The following is a 21,099-nucleotide window of genomic DNA, read 5'->3' as shown; positions in this document are numbered from 1 at the left end:
TGTTTGGGACAAAGACCCATCATTTCTTTATTTGCCTCTGTACTGTGTGTGTGTGTACAATTTGAGATTTGTAATAGAAATAATCGCATGTGGTTAAAAGTGCACATTGTCATTCTTGAGTGGCCAAGTCAATCACCTGATCTGAACCCAATTATATGCTGAATAGGAAACTGAAGGGAACTAGCCCCCGAAACAAGCATAAGCTAAAGATGGCAGCAATACAGGCCTGACAGAGCATCACCAGAGAAGACACCCAGCAACTGGTGATGTCCATGAATCACAGACTTCAAGCAGTCATTGCATGCAAAGGATATGCAACAAAATACTAAACACGACTACTTTCATTTACAGGACATTGCTGTGTCCCAAACACTATGGTGCCCTGAAATGGAGGGGGGACTATGTATAAACACAGCTGTGATTTCTACATGGTGAAACCAAAATGTGTAAAAATGGCCTTTGTTAAAATCTGACAATGCGCACTTTAACCAGGTGATTTTTTTCTATTACAAATCTCAAATTGTGGAGTACAGAGGCGAATAAATAAATGAAGAAGGGTCTCGACCCGAAACGTCACCTATTCCTTCGCTCCATAGATGCTGCCCCACCCGCTGAGTTTCTCCAGCATTGTTGTCAGCGGGTGCGGGTGCGGCAGCATCTATGGAGCGAAGGAATAGGTGACGTTTCGGGTCGAGACCCTTTGGGTCTCGACCCGAAACGTCACCTATTCCTTCATCAGTTTGAAGAAGGGTCTCGACCCAAAACACATGAAGCTAATCGGAGATAGCAAAAATGCTGGAGAAACTCAGCGGGTGAGGCAGCATCTATGGAGCGAAGGAAATAGGCAATGTTTCGGGCCGAAACCTTTCTTCAGACTAGGTTAGGGGAGGGACGGAGTGAGAGGGAACACCAGGGCTACTTGAAGTGAGAGAAATCAATATTCATACCACTGGGGCGTAAGCTGCCCAGGCGAAATACGAGGTGCTGTTCTTCCAATTTGCTTTGGGTCTCACTCTGACAGCGGAGGAGGTCCAGGACAGAAAGGTCAGTGTGGGAATGGGAGAGGGAGTTAAAGGTGTTTGGCAACCTATACAGTGTAGATGTTGCCCCGTATTTCCCCTGCATTTTTGGACATGCAGCTTACGGAATTTTGGGGCCTTAATGTCGAGGCTTCCATTTTTGTGTTGATGGCATGTTTTTTTAAAGGCAACAATGACATTAAAATAACCTCAGCGACCTGGATACAGTCTGCACCTGCAGCAGCCACAGATCACAGGCGGCTTCAAGGAAAATGTAGTATAGATCATTGTTAGCTAGGGGAAGGTAGCAACAAAAACAAACAGAGATATAATGTAGGTTACACAAAAAAGCTGGAGAAACTCAGCGGGTGCAGCAGCATCTGTGGAGCGAAGGAAAATGTAATATATAATGATATAATGTAATCGGGGACAGTCAGACTGCTCGGAGAACTTGGGAAGAGGGATGGATGGAGAGGGAAATCAAGGGTTACCTGAAGTTAGAGAAGTCATTATTCATACCGCTGTTTAAACGGCCCAAGTGAAAAATCTTCAGTCAGGTGGCAAAGAAGATCACCACAACTGGCAAGGAGCAGCCAAATAGGACACCTGTACGTGTGGTATGGAGGGCACTTCTGAGAGCTATCACTGTTCGGGTCACACCCCTGTGATGCAATGGAACACGTTCCTATTCATCTGGGCAGATGGAGCTGCAAGAAGGTGCCAAGAGCTGGAGGAACTCAGTGGGGGGCCGGGCAGCATCTGCGGAGGGAATGTTTTGGCATCAGGGCCCTTCCTCAGGCTGGAAGGAAGGATGCAATGTGGGACCCAGGGAGCCATTTGTCGTCACTTGCGGCAGCACAACATGGTACAGCTTCATATTTTCCCGGCCACACAAAAGCTCTGAAGTGTGAACCGCTCGGATTGGCAGCGAACATGCCGGAAAGTTAAGGATTTCTGCGCTCGCTCACACCACCCTCAGGAGTGACTCCGGCCGTCCATCCCCACGAGAGGAAGCACTTATTTAAGACCTTGCGGGATAACATATGGTCGGTCGCAGTCATTCAGTGCCAGCCAAGATTTCCCGCTCGTAGTTTCCCCGAGGGCAGCCCGCATTCAAACCCTCAGCCTCTCCTGCTAATAGCAAGCACCATTTCCATTCGCTTCTGAATGGGTGCCAGAGTCACTAAAAATAACCCGGGCAGTCTGGTGCGGATGCCGGGACAGGTCACAGAGCAAGCACAGAAAGAGTTTGAATCTGTGGAAAGACATTCTTGCCATCGAGGGAGTACAGAGAAGGTTCACCAGACTGATTCCTGGGATGGCAGGACTTTCATGTGAAGAAAGACTGGATAGACTCGGCTTGTACTCGCTAGAATTTAGAAGATTGAGGGGGGATCTTATAGAAACGTACAAAATTCTTAAGGGGTTGGACAGGGCTAGATGCAGGAAGATTGTACCCGGTGTTGGGGAAGTCCAGAACAAGGACTTTCATATGAAGAAAGACTGGATAGACTCGGCTTGTACTCGCTAGAATTTAGAAGATTGAAGGGGGATCTTATAGAAACGTACAAAATCATTAAGGGGTTGGACAGGCTAGATGCAGGAAGATTGTTCCCGATGTTGGGGAAGTCCAGAACAAGGGGCCACACACACACACACAGTTTAAGGATAAGGGGGAAATCTTTTAGGACCGAGATGAGGAAAACATTTTTCACAGAGAGTGGTGAATCTCTGGAACTCTCTGTCACAGAGGGTAGTTGAGGCCAGTTCATTGGCTATATTTAAGAGGGAGTTAGATGTGGCCCTTGTGGCTAAAGGGATCAGGGGGTATGGAGAGAAGGCAGGTACAGGATACCGAGTTGGATGAGATCATATTGAATGGCGGTGCAGGCTCGAAGGGGCGAATGGCCTACTCCTGCACCAATTTTCTATGTTTCTATGTCTATGAAGGATGGTAAATCAACCCAGAATGAAAATCGAAGGTAGACAAAAATGCTGGAGAAACTCAGCGTGTGAGGCAGCATCTATGGAGCGAAGGAATAGGTGACGTTTCGGGTCGAGACCCTTAGGGTCTCGACCCGAAACGTCACCTATTCCTTCATCAGTTTGAAGAAGGGTCTCGACCCGAAACATCACCTATTTCCTTCGCTCCATAGATGCTGCCTCACCCGCTGAGTTTCTCCAGCATTTTTGTCTACCTTCGATTTTTCCAGCATCTGCAGTTCTCTCTGGAACAGAAGGAAAACCAGAATCATTCTTCATGTTAAAGACTTGCCTTTTATTTGGACATCAGTCACAAATCCCACGACGTTACAACTCCTGGGTGAAAAAGGATCTTGCACTGAGCAGCAGTGGAGTAACCAGGAGATCCCCTCTCGATGGGCAGCATGTGTCAGACCATATTGGAGCAGCACACACAACATTGGCAAAACAGGGCTGGAACCTGCCAATATTTATGTGCTGCTAAAACAGAGCCGACAATACGTTCCTTCATTCTCCTCGCAATTCCCACACCCGGGGATGTGGCCACATGGATCACTGCATGAGCATGCAGCTTCAAGCAGGTATTTTAAACATTTGTTCCCGAGTGCATCTCACGCATATATATATATATACACCCCACAAGTTAAAGTGTGGCCTCACTTTACAGGAAGAGGGAATTGTACTTGAATTGTTTTCAGCCTAAGCAATTGGTTTGTCTCTGGCACACGGTTTAAGGGAGGAGAGGCGGTCGAAAATATTCAAACTCTGATCTCAGCAACTTTCCAAACAGATTAGAATCCAGGTCCAAACTAAAAACACAGATTGGTTGTGTGTGTGTGTGTGTGTATATGTATGTATAGGTGTATATGTATGTGTGTATGTAGGTGTGTGTGTGTCTATATGGTGTGTATATGTATGTATGTGTGGGTGTGTGTATATATGTGTGTGTGTGTGTCTATATATGTGTGTATATGTATGTATAGGTGTATATGTGTGTGTGTATGTATGTATAGGTGTATATGTGTGTGTGTGTCTATATGTGTGTATATATGTGTGTGTGTATATGTATGTTTGTATGTATAGGTGTATATGTGTGTGTGTGTATGTGTGTGTGTGTATATATGTGTGTGTGTGTGTATATATATGTTTGTATGTATAGGTGTATATGTATGTTTGTATGTATATGTGTAGGTGTGTGTGTGTATATATATATGTGTGTGTGTGTCTATATGTGTGTGTGTGTATATGTGTGTGTGTGTATATATGTGTGTGTGTGTGTATATGTGTGTGTGTATATGTATGTTTGTATGTATAGGTGTGTGTGTGTGTATGTATAGGTGTGTAGGTGTGTGTGTATATATGTGTGTGGGTGTGTGTATATATGTGTGTGATCAAAACTAAAAAATCATCATAGTTTGCACCAATTCCTTGGAGCACGTAATTTTCAATGCAATTTTTTCTGAAAAAAAGCCCACCGTTTTATTTAGATACAGACACACACATTAACTCAGCAGGACACTTGCATTTGAAGAGAAGGAATACATCATAGAAACCAAATGGTGCAAAAAATTCGGCCCTTCGAGCCCACGCCATTCAATACATGATCATCCAATCAGTATCCCGTACCTGCCTTCTGCATGACAGTGATCCCCTTAGCCAATACATTATATTCTTAATTAGCATATGATTTTCAATGCAGAGAGTTTCACTCTCTGTGTGAAAAAAAGCACCACCGGTTTTTAAAGGATTTTTATCCTTAGAACCCCTTGTGGACTTCCCCAACATCGGGAACAATCTTCCTGCAACTCAGCCTGACAGGCCCTTAGCATTTCTGGAGTTTCTATAAGAAATCTACAGGTCCCATACGACCCCATCTACCCAGTTACAGTTTCGTTTACTTTTAATCGCCAAGGTTCAAGTTGGTCGTGATGTCAACTCTCACCTCCTGCACAGCCACCCAATTGAAGGAATGTTTCAAGCAATTCGATTGGAGTTCAGATACCTGGTCAAAGCATCACGCAGAAAGCCAGGATGCAAACTGGGATTTATGCAACACACACACACACACCTCAGCAGGCTGATGATGTACTTACATATTGCAAGCTGCAGCTGTATGTCTCATCTTGGCATCAGCTCCTGTTGATAATGTAATACAGATCTGGAAGCTGAAATGAGAGCAGCCAGTGCATGGTGTACAGGCGGTGGAGGTGTGAGTATATATAGTGCTGCCGATGACACATACTTGCCACATTAAGCGCTCGACAGCGCTGCACCCTGAGCATTGGGTTTCTTCTCAGGGCAGAGCAACCCTTTCAAAGTGAATCATCCTTCACAGAACACAGGAAGCTCACAAGATCTATTGTCGACCAGCTGGGCTCATTTTCTGGTCGTCAGGAGTACAGCAGAAGATGCCTTCTCCACCTCTGTCCAAACTTTGGGGCTTTTTCTCTCTCAGGGGGTATGGAGAGAAGGCAGGGATGGGATACTGAGTTGGAGGATCAGCCATGATCATATTGAATGGCGGTGCTGGTTCCAAGGGCCGAATGGCCTCTACTCCTGCACCTATTTTCTATGTTTCTATAAGATCCTGATATATGTTTCCATGTTACTAATGTCCCCTTGTGTCCATCGCACACTTTGTGAGGGTTTTGAAGTTTTTAACCTGGGTAAAAGTGGCTGTTCCCTCCATCTTGTCAGTAGAAATGAAACCACAACAAGGATTTAAGAGAGAGTTAGATAGAGCTCTAGGGGCTAGTGGAATCAAGGGATGTGGGGAGAAGGCAGGCACGGGTTATTGATTGGGGACGATCAGCCATGATCACAATGAATGGCGGTGCTGGCTGGAAGGGCCGAATGGCCTCCTCCTGCACCTATTGTCTATGTTTCTTCTAAGAGGTTGTAGCAAAAGAGGTTGTAACATTGTTTTCCATGAGAACAAGCATGTTTCCCTTGCCTTCGGAGGCGGCCAGTTCTTTGCCAGTTTTGAGTCTGATATCCAACATGCATCATTTTCATACTGAACTTTTGACTGGAACGGGAAGAGTGGTGCCCTGTCATCTTCAGCAACGCAGAGTTTACGAAGGAACTGCAGATGCTGGAAAATCGAAGGTAGACAAGAAATGCTGGAGAAACTCAGCGAGTGAGGCAGCATCTATGGAGTGAAGGAATAGGTGACGTTTCGGGTCGAGACCCTTTGGGTCTCGACCCGAAACGTCACCTATTCCTTCATCAGTTTGAAGAAGGGTCTCAGCCCAAAACGTCACCATAGATGCTGCCTCACCAACTGAGTTTCTCCAGCATTTTTGTCCACCTTCATTACAAATTTCCCAATCTGGTCCCACTCACTACAAGCCCTTTTCCGATTCCGTGGGAGATTATTTTCAAGCCTGGCTCCAACACAAAGCTTGCACCTACAGCCAGCAATTTTCGCAACATAAAATTCAGAAAAGCTGCCGTTGGGATACGTTTTGCGACACAGGCATCTCGATTTGTCAAACGGGACAATTCTTCCCCTGACATTTCTCAACAAATAAATGATCCTTAACTCTTCTCCGCCATGGGTTCTACCGTCTAGAAAGCTGTCATTTCGTCCTTGTGAATTTGCTGGCCGATTTCATACTGGGGTGGCTGAGATTGTTCGTATATTTTCAGACTTGCATCTTACTCCAGTTGCTGAGAGACACAACAGACATTGCCCGAGGGCTGGTGAGGCACACAGTGACTTACACATGCAGCCGAGTAGAATCCCACTTTGCATATACGTTATCATATAATGTATTTTCTGACAGAAAGACAAGGCGCGCTAATCACAGACTTCCAGCGATATGAGCTGTTCTTAATTGGTTCTTGGTCCTCCAAAATATTCCAAATGGAATTTAAACTGGAGGTTTAACTAATCAAGTTAAAGGTGAGGCAGGAGGATTATTTACTGCAAAGCAGATAACATCATCTCAAAATGACGCCCCCGTCTAATTCAGAAGCTGTGAACTCAATACCTCATCAGTGCAAGGCGGGCCGCCTCCTACTGCAAGAACCGGCAGGTCTCTCGTGTTACAGGCGGTGGAGGAAGGACATTATTGCCTTCTGAGGAATTCCACATCTGAGGAAGGACATTATTGCCATAGAGGGAGTGCAGAGACGGTTCACCAGACTGATTCCTGGGATGTCAGGACTGTCTTATGAAGAAAGACTGGATAGACTTGGTTTATACTCTCTAGAATTTAGGAGATTGAGGGGGGATCTTATAGAAACTTACAAAATTCATAAGGGGTTGGACAGGCTAGATGCAGGAAGATTGTTCCCGATGTTTGGGAAGTCCAGGACAAGGGGTCACAGCTTAAGGATAAGGGGGAAATCCTTTAAAACCGAGATGAGAAGAACTTTTTTCACACAGAGAGTGGTGAATCTCTGGAACTCTCTGCCACAGAGGGTAGTTGAGGCCACACAGTCATTGGCTATATTTAAGAGGGAGTTAGATGTGGCCCTTGTGGCTAAGGGATCAGAGGGTATGGAGAGAAGGCAGGTACGGGATACTGAGTTGGATGATCAGCCATGATCATATTGAATGGCAGTGCAGGCTCGAAGGGCCGAATGGCCTACTCCTGCACCTAATTTCTATGTTTCTATGTTTGTCGGTAAGGCCAAGCCACAGGAGGACCAATCTTCCCAGAGCATCCTTCTCCCTGTGTGGATGGGAATTAAACTGGCCTTTTATTATTCATCTCCCAGAGAAATCTGTTGCAATAAATGCTCTGGAGCCTTACTGACTGCAATGTGGAGCCCTGCAAACACACGTTACGGTGAGAAATGTTTAAGAAAGAACTGCAGATGCTGGAACAATCGAAGGTAGACAAAAATGGTGGAGAAACTCAGCGGGTCAGGCAGCATCAGCTCGAGACCCTTCCTCAGACTGATGTGTGTGTGGGAGGAGGGGGGGAGTTTCTCCAGCATTTTTATCTACCTTCGATAGTAGGCTGGTCCGTCCCATTCACAATCCTGCTCAGACCCACAAAGGGCACTCGCTGACAAAAGCAAATCTGACGAAGGGTCTCGACCAGAAACGTCGCCTATTCCTTCTCTCCACAGATGCTGCCTCGCCCGCTGAGTTTCTCCAACATTTTTGTCTGCTTACGGTGAGAAATCACCAATCTTGATGAATTAGAGACGTGGCTATTATTAAAACGCGCACACACAGTTGAAAAATACAAAGATCGGGTTTGATGCCAATTATACACGGGTTCTGAAAGGCTGCACAAGGCAGGCAAGATTGAAGGCAGTCTGCATCTATGAGATTCCCAGGAAGGATGAGTTGACGAGCAAGAACAGGGAAAAGAGAAACTCAGAATTGCAGTTCAGAATTGCTGAAGATGACGATATTAAACGGGTAACAACGAGGAGATGTGGAAGAAGTCGAAATGGGAGAGAGTTCAATGTAACACAAATGTATTGATCACACAATATTGATAGCGTTTGAAACTCATGTTGTTTTTGGACACTAGACAGCAAGGAAATGGTCAAGAAGGTTACACAAAAATGCTGGAGAAACTCAGCGGGTGCAGCAGCATCTATGGAGCGAAGGAAATAGGCAACGTTTCGTCCCGAAACGTTGCCTATCTCCTTCGCTCCATAGATGCTGCTGCACCCGCTGAGTTTCTCCAGCATTTTTGTGTACCTTTGCTGTTTGACTTTGTTCATTAGAGTAGTGGCCCAGGTGGGTTGCATACTTGACTTAGTATCCCCTGGCACTCTCGCCGGCTAAATGATCAGTAAAGCTTGTGTTGGTTTACCCAACTTATTGTGAGTTGTCTGTTTTAAGAAATTAACCTTAACAGAATCTGGTTACACACCTCTGATGGGAGAGGGAAAAGGTTACCCAGAGAGACGTGACTTTCTTCAGACAAGGAAATTGTAGCAGGGAAATGGAAGACCTATGCTGGCTAGAAAATAGCCCGATGCTGGATAGAAAATGTGTAGAAACGGCAAAAAGGTCCGGCTCTTAGACAGACTTTTCCCGCACGCCCCAGAACAGCACGCAATGGTTTGTATATTTCGTACACAAATGCAAACCATGATGTGCTGCTGTGGGGAATGCAGGTGCTTTAAGGATGAAGGCACTGATAATCCAGCCATTCCCTTCATCTGAAACAGACAGGGAAAGTAATATTTAGCAACAGGTTCAGCGGGGCGAAAAGTCGATTAATTCTTACTGCTCCCATTACATTCGATCGCTGTGGGTTAGCTGGGAGATAGAATCCTGTTACTCCGCACCCCCTAGTCTCTTTAGATCATTTACACTTCTCTACATCTCTGCAGCACAGGTTTAAGAACAGTCCCGGACACAAAGCTGCACCCCCTACAGTAGTTTCGTTCAGAGATACGGCGCGGAAACAGGCCCTTCGGCCCACCAGGTCCGTGCCGACCAGCGATCCCCACACACTAACACCACCCTATACACACACACACACACACACACACACTAAGGACAACTTACACAAACACCAAACTAATTAATTTACAAACCTGTACCATATAACCATTACAGCACGGAAACAGGCCATCTCGGCCCTACAAGTCCGTGCCGAACAACTTTTTTTTTCCCCCTTAGTCCCACCTGCCTGCACTCATACCATAACCCTCCATTCCCATCTCATCCATATGCCTATCTAATTTATTTTTAACGCCTTTATGCCCGTGTCCCACTTAGGAAACCTGAACGGAAACCACTGGAGACTTTGCACCCCGCCCAAGGTTTCCGTGAGGTTCCCGGAGGTTTTTGTCAGTCTCCACTACCTGCTGCAACCTCCGGGAACCGCACGGAAACCTTGGGTGGGGCCCAAAGTCTCCAGAGGTTTCCGTTCAGGTTTCCTAAGTGGGACGGGGGCATTAGGGTGTGGGAGGAAACTGAAGATCTCGGAGAAAGCCCACGCGGTCACGGGGCGGGGGAGAGAACGTGCAAACTCCGTACAGACAGCACCCGTAGTCGGGATCGAACCCGGGTCTCCGGAACTGCAAGAGCTGTAAGGCCACCATGCCGTGCTAAAGGAATGATTTGAGGAACAAACAGGGTGCTGCAGGTAGACAAAAGTGCTGCAGAAACTCAGCGGGTGCAGCAGCATCTATGGAGCGAAGGAAATAGGCAACGTCCAGTCTGAAGAAGGGTTTTGGCCTGAAACGTTGCCTATTTCCTCCGCTCCACAGATAGGAAATAGGCAACGTTTCGGGCCGAAATCCTGAAGGAAATAGGCAAAGTTTCGGGCCGAAACCCTTCCGGGTTTCGTCCCGAAACGTTGCCTATTTCCTTCGCTCCATAGATGCTGCTGCACCCGCTGAGTTTCTCCAGCACTTTTGTCTACCTTCGATTTTCCAGCATCTGCAACAGGTGTTCAGTGGGTCGGGCAGTATCAGTGGAGAGAATGGACAGATGATATTTCTAGGTCGGTCTTTCCTCCAATCTGACCCAAAACATCGCCCGTCCGCTCCCTCCACAGATGCTTTCTGACCCATCCAGAACATTGTTGACCTTATCTCAAGCTGAAAAGGAGGGTCCAGTGTGCTTGCGAAGTGTGGAATACACACTACACACTTAATTGACATTTTACTTACTGTAGATGGGCCGAATGCAACCACCAATCTGGGTGGCACCGTCAAAAACTCGGAGACAGGTGGGTAGATTCTTCCCCGCCAACTAGGGAAACAAATACAAGGGAAAGAGGTTATTAATTAGTCAATGACACCACAGCAATTGCGCTGGGAATGGATGCCACATCACTAGCTGGGGAATGCGATAGATAGGTCGTGCCTCTTCAAGCCCTCGAGTTCCTACAAGGGGTCACAGCTTAAGGATAAGGGGGAAATCCTTTATAACCGAGATGAGAAGAACTTTTTTCACACAGAGAGTGGTGAATCTCTGGAACTCTCTGCCACAGAGGGTAGTCGAGTGGATGATCAGCCATGATCATATTGAATGGCGAATGGTGCAGGCTCGAAGGGCCGAATGGCCTCTACTCCTGCACCTAATTTCTATGTTTCTATGTTAATGTCCTGCTTTGAGCCAAATGACAAATAATTGACCACAATGAATGGCGGTGCTGGTCTCGAAGGGCCGAATGGCCTCCTCCTGCACCTAGTTTTCTATCCATGTTTCTATAACCGAAAGTTGACAGGGAAGTGTTCACTCTACACAGAGGACTTGCAGGTGCAAACTTGGCTGGTGTTTTTGGAGGATTTACCACGACAGGATGGATGAACCATTTGGTCCCGTCTAGCATATCTGCCTCATGCCCACTGACGGAGATTAAGATACAGTTTTACCACACAAGATAACTGGGCTGAATGCCATCATTTTACACATACTGAGTGCTCATCGGGTTACCCCATGTCTTTTATAAAGAAACATAGACAATAGGTGCAGGAGTAGGCCATTCGACCCTTCGAGCCAGAGGGCGGTGGAGGCCGGTTCTCTGGATGCTTTCAAGAGAGAGCTAGATAGGGCTCTTAAAGATAGCGGAGTCACGGGAGAAGGCAGGAACGGGGTACTGATTGGGGATGATCAGCCATGATCTCATTGAATGGCGGTGCTGGCTCGAAGGGCCAAATGGCCTCTACTCCTGCACCTATTGTCTATTATTGAGCCAGCACCGCCATTCAATATGATCATCCAAAATCAGTAACCCCATTCCAGCTTTTCCATCCCATATCCCTTGATTCCGTTAGCCCAGAGAACTAAATCTGACTCTCTCTCGAGATCTGGAAATGGGGCACAACTTGTTGGCTTGCTGCACCCGTCAGCTATTCCACGGCCATTTTGTTTGCATAAGTGGAAAATTACTCAATTGAAATGACGAATAATTAAGTCAACCCGAATAATTAAGAAATGACGAATAATTAAGTCAACCCGAATAATTAAGAAATGACGAATAATTAAGTGGATTAAGTGCACGGGAGCAGAGAGGCCGACAGCACATTTCACCTCAAGTTAACAATCAGTTACATCTCGAGTTGTGTACACCAATTAGATGTGTCTTCACATCCACAAGTTGCATTCAATGGACTCAAAAACTGTCCACTCAGCTATCTTGTTCTTAGAGTCATACTGCATTGGAACAGGCCGTTCTGCCCAACTTGCCAAATGAGGTTATGGGGAGCAGACAGGAGAATGGGGTTAGGAGGGAGAAATAGATCATAGAAATTAGGTGCAGGAGTAGGCCATTCGGCCCTTCGAGCCTGCACCGCCATTCAATATGATCATGGCTGATTGAATGGCGAAGTGGACTTAATGGGCCGAATGGTCTAATGTAATGTTCCTATTACTTAAGTTCAAGTTTATTGTCATGTGTCCCTGATAGGACAATGAAACTCTTGCTTTGCTTCAGCACAACAGAACATAGTGGGCATTGACTACAACACACATGAATAAATATACTGATAAGGTGCAAAATGACAGGTAATGGGTTATTGATGTTCAGAGTTTTGTCCGAGCCAGGTTTAATAGTCTGATGGCTGTGGGGAAGTAGCTATTCCTGAACCTGGACGTTGCAGTCTTCAGGCTCCTGTACCTTCTACCTGAAGGTGACCTTGTCTCCACTAGTCCCGCCTACACGCATTTGGCCCATGTCCTTCCAAACCTTTCCCATCCATGTACCTGTTTAAGAAAGAGCTGCAGATGCTGGAATAATCAAAGGTAGAAAAAAATGCTGGAGAAACTCAGTGGGTGAGGCAGCATCTACGGAGCAAAGGAATCGGCGACGTTTCGGGTGGCAGTGGCTGGTCTTAGTATTCAAGTCAGTCGTGAATTCCTAAGATTGTTTGCTCGGCTTGTTGGCAAAAATGTCACGACCACAGCTCCAGTGTACACATTCAAAGCTCCACATCGATGAACACCCCGGGATAACCTGGTGTGTTAGCACGAGAAGAGTTGGTGAAATAGATTTCTCCAGGCTGGAGGGTGAAGTATCTCATTGAATAATCCCAAAGCAAGCAGCGAACCTCTTGTATGGAGTTTAAGAAGGAACTGTGCAGATGCTGGAAAATCGAAGGTAGACAAAAATGCTGGAGAAACTCAGCGGGTGAAGGAATAGGTGACGTTTCAGCATCTATGGAACGAAGGAGATAGGCAACGTTTCGGGCCGAAACCCTTCTTCAGACTCATTGTATGGATATATGTATGAATGTATATGTTTGTATGTATGTATGTGTGGATGTATGTATGTATGTGTGTGTGTATGTACGTGTGTATGTATGTATGCATATGTTTGTATGTATGTATATATGTTTGTATGTATATATATGTTTGTATGTATGTATGTAGTGATCCTGATTATAATTTCCATTTTGCATTGCTCGGTAGGGGGAGATGCCCCTATCACTACACATATCACACTGCCTCTTTTTTGACTATCAATATATACAAGCCCCAGTCTCAATCCATCTTCCAAAAATGAAACCAAAACAGGCCTGCTGTTATTCTGATCAACTTGAAGCGAGGCTTCAACCCAAAAGATGAAAAAGGCTATTCACTAATATTTTTCACAAGCAGAACCATCACAGACTGCCACAGCATAAAAAGTAGATTAAATGCTCATATGAGCCATCAAACTCTTCATATTCTGTCCAATACTATTTTAAAAGATACCATACTTGACCTTCATATTCATGTTTTGGTAGTTTTCTGACCACCTTCCACAGTCCTATGCCTTAAACATGGGTGTCTCATTATCATCTTCACCACCTAGGTCATCTCAAGAACATAGAACATAGAAATTAGGTGCAGGAGTAGAGGCCATTCGGCCCTTCGAGCCTGCACCATTCGCCATTCAATATGATCATGGCTGATCATCCAACTCAGTATCCTGTACCTGCCTTCTCTCCATACCCCCTGATCCCCTTAGCCACATCTAACTCCCTCTTAAATATAGCCAATGAACTGGCCTCAACTACCCTCTGTGGCAGAGAGTTCCAGAGATTCACCACTCTCTGTGTGAAAAAAGTTCTTCTCATCTCGGTTTTAAAGGATTTCCCCCTTATCCTTACGCTGTGACCCCTTGTCCTGGACTTCCCCAACATCGGGAACAATCTTCCTGCATCTAGCCTGTCCAACCCCTTAAGAATTTTGTAAGTTTCTATAAGATCCCCTCTCAATCTCCTAAATTCTAGAGAGTATAAACCAAGTCTATCCAGTCTTTCTTCATAAGACAGTCCTGACATCCCAGGAATCAGTCTGGAGAATAAGATCAAATTAACTTCCCCAATATTTCACACCCTGAGGCTAATCGTTCCATTCTACTGTTGATGCCTTCAGTATCTCAGTGGATCAGTCCTCGGCTTATCCCCAGTTTTATTTTCCAGCTAAAATCTCGGTCTCTGCTTCTACAGACAAAGTGACGGCACATCTCTCGACTTCATCGCCATCTACCGCCTTCTGTAAACAGTCGCTCCTCTTTGCCCAACAGCCAGCGTTAAACACGTCCTCAAGCTGAATGGCATTGTGTTCTTGGTTTGACATTACAAAACCCGATCCCTGCTCGCTGGCCCCATCTGCCCTGAAGAACGGTGATGGTGAAGCAGACTGTTTGCAATCTCTGTGGTGATCTGACCTAGGGATAAACTCCCAACCTCCTGCCCACCACATCGCTAGAGAATGATTCATTTGCTCCATATCATTGCCCAAGTATGTTCCCAGTTCTGCTCGTCTGCTGCTGAAACTTTTTCTACACCTTATTTCTGGACTCGGACCCAGTGAGCGTTTGGCCTTACCACACTTTTCAGCAGAGTGTAAACTTGAGGCCTTGCTTAACTCTGAGTGCGCCAGTGCTCATTCAGCAAACTCCTTCACCAATCTATTTGGGCACCAAGCAGTCTCAGTGATCTCCTCCAGCCCGACAATCTTGCCAGGTGCTTGCAACCCTCCCAGCTCAGCTCTCGAGCAGTCCTGGTTGCATTGGTCCAGTGAGGATGACCATAACAGCACAAGGCAAGACCCCAGGTTCCCACAACCTCTCCATCATTTCTCGTTAAGGCACTCATCAAAAACCGCACCTGCCCCCAAGCTCTTGGTTGTACACTTCATGGGCCAGGGTCAAATTACATTGGGTACCATTTCCAAGATGTGCCTTGGAAAATGTCACCATGTTATGGACACTGTGCAAATGTGCTGATGTTCAGGAGAACTAGTTACTTTTATTAAGGTAGGAATAACAACATTTGAAAGAAATTTGGACAGGTACAAATGTGGTGGGGGATTGCAACCTTCACGTGGTCCACGGCCCTGTTTCGACGAATGCAATCAACCCAAACAAATAGACCAACAAGTTGTCCGACAACTTTAGGCTGTGCACGCCATATGCCAGAAGTAGGTGGTACATAGATAGGAAAGATTTAGAGGGACATGGGCCCAGCTTGGGCAGGTGGGACTGGCGTAGATGGGGCATTTTGATCACCAGATTGATCCCTGGGATGGCGGGACTGTCATACGAGGAAAGATTGAAAAGACTAGGCTTGTATTCACTGGAGTTTAGAAGGATGAGGGGAGCTATCTTATAGAAACATAAAATTATAAAAGGACTGGACAAGCTAGATGCAGGAAAAATGTTCCCAATGTTGGGCGAGTCCAGAACCAGGGGCCACACACACACAGTCTTAGAATAAAGGGGAGGCCATTTAAGACTGAGGTGAGAAAAAACTTTTTCACCCAGAGAGTTGTGTGAATTTGTGGAATTCCCTGCCACAGAGGGCAGTGGAGGCCAAGTCACTGGATGGATTTAAGAGAGTGAGATAGAGCTCTAGGGGGCTGGTGGAGTCGAGGGATATGGGGAGAAGGCAGGCACGGGTTATTGATAGGGGACGATCAGCCGTGATCACAATGAATGGCGGTGCTGGCTCGAAGAGCCGAATGGCCTCCTCCTGCACCTATTTTCTATGTTAAAAAATGGGTGAGCAGTGGGCAATAATCTCTGGAGGTTACATAAATAGATATAATCTCCAAATCTAGGCTGCTGACAATGGTGGACTCAATTGTGAGGATCAATGAGTACAGATCACCCATATTGAATGGTGGGGCAAGCTTATTCTCATCTTCTCATGGACTCTCCTTTTATAGCGTGCACTGAACCCTGCTCATTGCACTTCGCACTGAATACACACTTGAGAACAAATACAACTTTGAATGAATAAAAGGCAACGATGGACTAAATCTGCAGAGTGGGATCTGCTGGCATAAAAACCTGCTGCCTGTGCCTTGAGAGATGCACTTTGAATAATAAATCACGGAGTGAGACTAACCAGAAATAGCTTATGTTAATAGCAAACAAGATATAACTGCTGTGGCAAGTATTTAGAAGTGATGAAGTTATGCCCATGTCCCACTTAGGACACCTGAACGGAAACCTCTGGAGACTTTGCGCCCCACCCAAGGTTTCCGTGCGGTTCCTGGAGGTTGCAGGTGGTTGCCGGAGGTTGCAGGTAGTGAGACTGACAAAAACCTCTGGGAACCGCACGGAAACCTTGGGTGGGGCACAAAGTCTCCAGAGGTTTCCGTTCAGGTTTCCTAAGTGGGACAGGGGCATTAGTCTTTTCTGTAAACACTCAGACATGCTTCCTAATGCCATCCTGAGCCATGCAGACAACAATCTAATTATCCATGAACATGCACCCCACATATCAGTGTAATTTGAACTCTGCCCAACTCTGACCATTTAACAAAGCACCCAAATATTGCCCCTATAACCCTTTTTTTTTTTTTTTTTTTTAAAAGACCCAATTTACTGTACTCCAAGGGAATCGGAGTTTAAATTATTTTGTTTGCAAATGCTATCTGGAATAATTCATAGCAGCAAGAGATGACTAGAGCTCTCATAGAAACATAGAAATTAGGTGCAGGAGTAGGCCATTCGGCCCTTCGAGCCTGTACCGCCATTCAATATGATCATGGCTGATCATCCAACTCAGTATCCCGTACCTGCCTTCTCTCCATACCCCCTGATCCCCTTAGCCACAAGGGCCACATCTAACTCCCTCTTAAATATAACCAATGAACTGGCCTCAACTACCCTCTGTGGCAGAGAGTTCCAGAGATTCACCACTCTCTGCGTGAAAAAAGTTCTTCTCATCTCGGTTTTAAAGGATTTCCCCCTTATCCTTAAGTTCCCAGCGGTTCCCGGAGGTTGCAGGTGGTTGCCGGAGGTTGCAGGTAGGGAGACTGACAAAAACCTCCGGGAACCTCTGGGAACCGCACGGAAACCTTGGGTGGGGCACAAAGTCTCCAGAGGTTTCCGTTCAGGTTTCCTAAGTGGGACAGGGGCATTAGTCTTTTCTGTAAACACTCAGACATGCTTCCTAATGCCAGACTGAGCCATGCAGACAACAATCTAATTATCCATGAACATGCACCCCACATATCAGTGTAATTTGAACTCTGCCCAACTCTGACCATTTAACAAAGCACCCAAATATTGCCCCCAAAACCCGATGTTGGGGAAAAGTCCCAAGGACAAGGGGTCACAGCTTAAGGATAAGGGGGCAAATCTTTCTGGAATAACCGAGATGAGAGAGAACTTTTTTCACACAGAGAGTGGTGAATCTCTGGAACTCTCTGCCACAATATGATCATAGTTGAGGCCAGTTCATTGGCTATATTTAAGAGGGAGTCCATAGATGTGGCCCCTTGTGGCCAAGGGGATCAGAGGGTATGGAGATATAGGCAGGTACGGGATAACTACCCTCTGTGGCAGATCAGTTCATGATCATATTGACCACTCTCTGCAGGCTCGAAGGGCTTGGCCTATCTCCTTTTAAAGGATTTCTATGTTTCCTTAAGTGTGATTGCCCTGGACTTCCCTAACATTGGGAACAATTCTCATCTCGGCCCTAAAGACTTCCCCCCTTAAGAATCCTTAAACTGTGACCCCCTCTCAATTTCTGGACTTAAACCAACAATCTTCTTCCTCATTAAGTCCTGACCCAATTACTGTACTCCAAGGAAATCGGAGTTTAAATTATTTTATTTGCAAATGCTATCTGGAATAATTCATAGCAGCAAGAGATGACTACAGCTCTCCCAGCACTGCACCCAATTAATTGAAGCCCGAGGCACTCATTATTCAGAAACACCCATTATATGCACTCAAATTACCAGCCACTCGCCGAAGAACGCTACATATTAAATATAGAACGAGTGTGGTCCAAAGAGTTACCGACGCCACGCTAGGCGCTTATTTTTTTTTTGTTAACTCCCATCTCGCAGTCTCCACGGAATATCGGGGAGAATGTCAACCATCCAGGAGCCTTGCTACAAGTTATCAAGTGGCAATCGTGGAACAGTTTGATCTCCTTTCAGTCTTTTCTACCTTCAATGGAATTTTTTTTTAAAGAAACCCAACCAATAGCACTTCCAGCTTATTCGAGGTACAGTGTAAAGCTTTTGTTCTATGCTAGCTAGTCAGCAGAAAGGCAATACTCGGCTTGTGCACGCTGGAATTTAGAAGATTGAGGGGGGATCTTACAGAAACTTGCAAAATTCTTAAGGGGTTGGACAGGCTAGATGCAGGAAGATTGTTCCCGATGTTGGGGAAGTCCAGAACAAGGGGCCACACACACAGTTTAAGGATAAGGGGGAAATCTTTTAGGACCGAGATGAGAAAAACATTTTTTTCACACACAGTGGTGAATCTGTGGAATTCTCTGCCACAGAAGGTAGTTGAGGCCACACAGTTCATTGGCTATATTTAAGAGGGAGTTAGACGTGGCCCTTGTGGCTAAAGGGATCAGGGGGTATGGAGAGAAGGTAGGGATGGGATACTGAGTTGAATGATCAGCCATGATCATATCGAATGGCGGTGCAGGCTCGAAGGTCTGAATGGCCTATTCCTGCACCCATTTTCTGTTCCTAATACACAATTACAATCGAGCCATTCACCCAATGTACAGATACATGATAAGAGAATAACTTTTAGTGCAAAATAGTCAGTAAAGTCCGAGTTTAGTGCAAGATAAAGCCAGTACTACACAGCACTCCCTGTGCATTGGATTACAGAATGTGTGGATCCTCAAGCCTTTCCAAGTCAGAAAGGAATCATCTTGACATCGTTGTAAGTAGAAGTGGCTTCCAGAAGTGAGGTGGTCACACCCTACTGCACAATCACGAAGGCAGTCTGCTCTCTGACAGGATTACTAAAAGCAATGCAACAAAATATGAACAGCTACTGGAACTTTAAATCACATTTCGTCGTGTCGGCTTATTTTCCCCTTGCAACAGAATGTCAATCACCAGACGGACCTGGTTAGATTATGAAGGCAACGACAAGTTTCACACAATGAAAGTGCAGTGGAAAAGGAAATGAGTAAAGAACAAAAGTCTTGGCTGGGATGCATCGCAAGGGTGCCTGCCAGAGCCCCAAAATGGTAGCCAAGCGCAATTGGAAAATGAGCCTGACGTTCAGGAGGAGAGAGAATGGAAAAGAGGAAACCATGAAGCACAAGAGTTGGAAATCATTTAAGAATAGATAAACGGAAAGGAACAGAATTCAACAGTGCTGAGCAGCTGCGGGCACAAAGGAAAATAAACAGCTGACACTATAGGGAACAACTCTGGCAGTCAAGTGTACCAAAGAGATTGTAATCATCGGATAATGATCACAACACACTATTTGGAAAAAGTGAACGAGGGAGTGGAGGAAATTAACTGACATGAGCGCTTAGTTAAACATCAGATAGAGGATTTGAGTATAGGAGCAGGGAGGTTCTACTGCAGTTGTACAGGGTCTTGGTGAGACCACACCTGGAGTATTGCGTACAGTTTTGGTCTCCAAATCTGAGGAAGGACATTATTGCCATAGAGGGAGTGCAGAGACGGTTCACCAGACTGATTCCTGGGATGTCAGGACTGTCTTATGAAGAAAGACTGGATAGACTTGGTTTATACTCTCTAGAATTTAGAAGATTGAGAGGGGATCTTATAGAAACTTACAAAATTCTTAAGGGGTTGGACAGGCTAGATGCAGGAAGATTGTTCCCGATGTTGGGGAAGTCCAGGACCAGGGGTCACAGTTTAAGGATAAAGAGGAAATCATTTAAAACCGAGATGAGAAGAACTTTTTTCACACAGAGAGTGGTGAATCTCTGGAACTCTCTGCCACAGAGGGTAGTTGAGGCCAGTTCATTGGCTATATTTAAGAGGGAGTTAGATGTGGTCCTTGTGGCTAAGGGGATCAGGGGGTATGGAGAGAAGGCAGGTACGGGATACTGAGTTGGATGATCAGCCATGATCATATTGAATGGCGGTGCAGGCTCGAAGGGCCGAATGGCCTCTACTCCTGCACCTAATTTCTATGTTTCTATAGATATTTGAGGCTAATGAGGCCTGAAATGAATCTGTAGGTGAAGACAGCTAAGGTTGTGGGTAAAATAGATTAGGCAGAGGTGGTCACGTTGTAAGTGGACGGGCAAGTGAGGAATCTGCCAAGGATCACACTTCTGATCTTAGCTACAGTGGGGAGGGTTGGGCAGAGGCAGGCAGGGTTGCAAAGGAAAAATGCATGTGATCAAGCAACAACTTTAGACTTACCCATTCGGGGATGTGTTTGGAGGCAAAAGGCTATTGAAAAAGCTGAATTGGGCTTAGATTACATGATACTTTTTGACTCGTTCCAATGTTTAATGCCGAATAAACAGTGGGCATCATATAAATGCGGCAATTGGAATATGTCACAGCATTAGAAAAAACATGCATTATTAGCAAACAAATGGAAGTTGAATCTGTATTTTCCATTTCCCCATAACCTTCAATTCCCCGATCTTCAAAACGTATCTATCTCCTCGTTAAATACCTCCAATTATCTACCCCCCCCCCCCCATAAATCTTCACGGTTGAAAATTCCAGGGAGTTACCATTCTTGTTCTTGGTTTCTTGGTCCTCCAAAATATTCCAAATGGAATGTAAACTGGAGGAGGTGGAGGGAGGGCTTAAGCCAGACAGGGTTATTGGGAAGAAAGAGCTACTTTAAATGTAGTTGCATCTGGTTGGGTAACTATAGTTGGGTGGAGATTATTCCATGCTTTAATTGTGTGTGCGGGGGAAGAACGAATTGCTGTACACATCTGTCTTTGT

The 21,099-nt window shown here is 45.6% G+C and overlaps 1 long non-coding RNA gene across 1 annotated transcript in view; it reads right to left on the bottom strand.

Annotated features, from left to right (window-relative positions):
- Positions 1 to 10,604: 10,604 nt before the first annotated feature.
- The window catches only part of LOC129694259 (uncharacterized), a 28,629-nt gene continuing 18,134 nt past the window's right edge, over positions 10,605 to 21,099 (bottom strand). Inside the window, exon 3 of the long non-coding RNA XR_008722984.1 lies at positions 10,605 to 10,686. This is a non-coding gene — a long non-coding RNA (uncharacterized LOC129694259). The remainder of the gene's footprint in view (positions 10,687 to 21,099) is intronic.

Source organism: Leucoraja erinacea, unplaced genomic scaffold, assembly GCF_028641065.1.
Source record: "Leucoraja erinacea ecotype New England unplaced genomic scaffold, Leri_hhj_1 Leri_58S, whole genome shotgun sequence".
Classification (NCBI taxonomy): Eukaryota; Metazoa; Chordata; class Chondrichthyes; order Rajiformes; family Rajidae; genus Leucoraja; species Leucoraja erinaceus.
This window is presented reverse-complemented; position numbering and strand designations above follow the sequence as displayed.